Source organism: Castor canadensis, chromosome 7 (genome assembly GCF_047511655.1).
Source record: "Castor canadensis chromosome 7, mCasCan1.hap1v2, whole genome shotgun sequence".
In the NCBI taxonomy this organism is placed as follows: domain Eukaryota; kingdom Metazoa; phylum Chordata; class Mammalia; order Rodentia; family Castoridae; genus Castor; species Castor canadensis.
The window spans coordinates 61696372-61698633 of record NC_133392.1 but is presented as its reverse complement, the minus strand read 5'-3'; the positions used below and the strand labels follow the sequence as shown (position 1 = coordinate 61698633).

The 2262-nt window shown below is 45.4% G+C and overlaps 1 non-coding gene across 1 annotated transcript; it reads left to right on the top strand.

Moving 5' to 3' along the window:
* The first annotated feature begins 1862 nt into the window (after positions 1-1862).
* On the top strand, positions 1863-1994 carry LOC141425348 (small nucleolar RNA SNORA51). The gene has a single exon (XR_012450408.1). It is a non-coding gene; the product is annotated as a small nucleolar RNA SNORA51 (small nucleolar RNA).
* Positions 1995-2262: the final 268 nt, after the last annotated feature.

The following is a 2262-nucleotide window of genomic DNA, read 5'->3' as shown; positions in this document are numbered from 1 at the left end:
TCCGGTGGGTCCTGTGTTATAATGAGAGGGCAGGCGTGGGGAGGTTAGCAACTTGCCCCTGCAGTGGAGGCAGAAATTGGAGCAGCTCTTTGTTTCCAGAGCTGGTTGTCTAGCATCCATTCAACCCTCCACCATCCATCTTTGCTGCTATGTGACAGCGCACTGAAATAGGTTCTGGGAGTATGTCCTGTGCCTCACAAAGCCCCTTTAAAGGGGGAACCAGACTTCAGTCAGTGAAACACGAGCTGGTAAAATTACAACCAGAATTGTGCTTTAATGGCACGTGGGAAGAAGGAAACCAAGCTGAGATCTGAAAGATGCACCATGGAGAGAGTGGAGTTTTAAGCGGGAGAAGCAGCATGTGCAAAGGGCCTGCACTGGGAAGGAGCTGGCATACACAAGGAAGCAAAGGAGCAAAGGAAGGCCAAGAGTGTGCTGACCTTCAGCAGGGGTTGGTTTTTTTTGCAGTGCTGGAGATCAAACCCAAGGCTTGCAAATGGTAGGTGATCGCTTTATCACTGATCACCTAGCTACATGCCCAGCCAGGGGTTAATTTAAGAGTGAAGACTTTGAAACAGGTGGCTAGGGTAGAGACTGAGGGTAGGAGTGTCTGATCTGATTTATAGTTAGAAAAACACGGAACAGATTGGGAGATAACAAGGTGACAAGTGAGACTGCTTCAATTAAAAATATTATGTTGTCAGGTGTTGGCGAGGATGCGGGGAAAAAGGAACCCTCTTACACTGTTGGTGGGAATGTAAACTAGTACAACCACTCTGGAAAAAAATTTGGAGGCTACTTGAAAAGCTAGACATTGATCTACCATTTGATCCAGCAATACCACTCTTGGGGATATACCCAAAAGACTGTGACACAGGTTACTCCAGAGGCACCTGCACACCCATGTTTATTGCGGCACTATTCACAATAGCCAAGTTATGGAAACAGCCAAGATGCCCCACCACCAACGAATGGATTAAGAAAATGTGGTATCTATACACAATGGAATTTTATGCAGCCATGAAGAAGAATGAAATGTTATCATTCGCTGGTAAATGGATGAAATTGGAGAACATCATTCTGAGTGAGGTTAGCCTGGCCCAAAAGACCAAAAATCGTATGTTCTCCCTCATATGTGGACATTAGATCAAGGGCAAACACAACAATGGGATTAGACTATGAGCACATGATAAAAGCAAGAGCACACAAGAGAGGGGTGAGGATAGGTAAGACACCTAAAAAATTAGCTAGCATTTGTTGCCCTTAACGCAGAGAAACTAAAGCAGATACCTTAAAAGCAACTGAGACCAATAGGAAAAGGGAACAGGTACTAGAGAAAAGGTTAGATCAAAAAGAATTAACCTAGAAGATAACACTCACACACAGGAAATCAATGTGAGTCAATGCCCTGTATAGCTATCCTTATCTCAACTAGCAAAAACCCTTGTTCCTTCCTATTATTGCTTATGCTCGCTCTACAACAAAATTAGAGATAAGGGCAAAATAGTTTCTGCTGGGTATTGAGGGGGTGGGGGAGAGAGGGAGGGGGCGGAGTGTGTGGTAAGGGAGGGGGTGGGGGCACAGGGGAGAAATGACCCAAGCGTTGTATGCACATATGAATAATAAAAAATATATATTATGTTGTCAAATACATTGTGCCAGGAACATTTCTAGACTAGGGGTCAGCAAATTGCTGTCCATAGGTCAAATCTGTCCCACCACCTGATTTTGCAAATAAAGTTTTATTAAAACAAAAGTTTTAGTGGTGCACAGACATGCCTATCTGGTTATGACTCCCTTCAGGCTGTAACTGTAGAGTTAAGGAGACTGTATGGTCTGCAGAACCAAAAATACTGACTCTTAGCCTCCTGGCGCTTACCACAAACTGTGTTCTTACACTGACTGTATAGAAAGAGGAGTTGAAGTAAACCCACCCCATGTGCACCTCAGCCCAGGCGCTGTGCTTTAGTCTGTATTGTGAATGGGAGACAGAGTGGAGAAAAAAATGGATTCTCTGGCCCTTTGCAGAATAGTCAGCTAACCTCTGTGGCTCCAGATACTGAAGACATGGCAGGGAATTTAGCACACACAAATCTTTGCTCTGGGGGAGCTCATGTTCCATAGGCTCCTGCAGTTGTCTGGGTGATTGGGGACCAAAACTGGGCTGGGGATGGGGGTGAAGAGGAGGGACATTCAGGAGGCAAAGCTCCCAAGGCTGGGACAGGGAATGATGAGGGGCTAAGATGGAGACCCACGTTACCA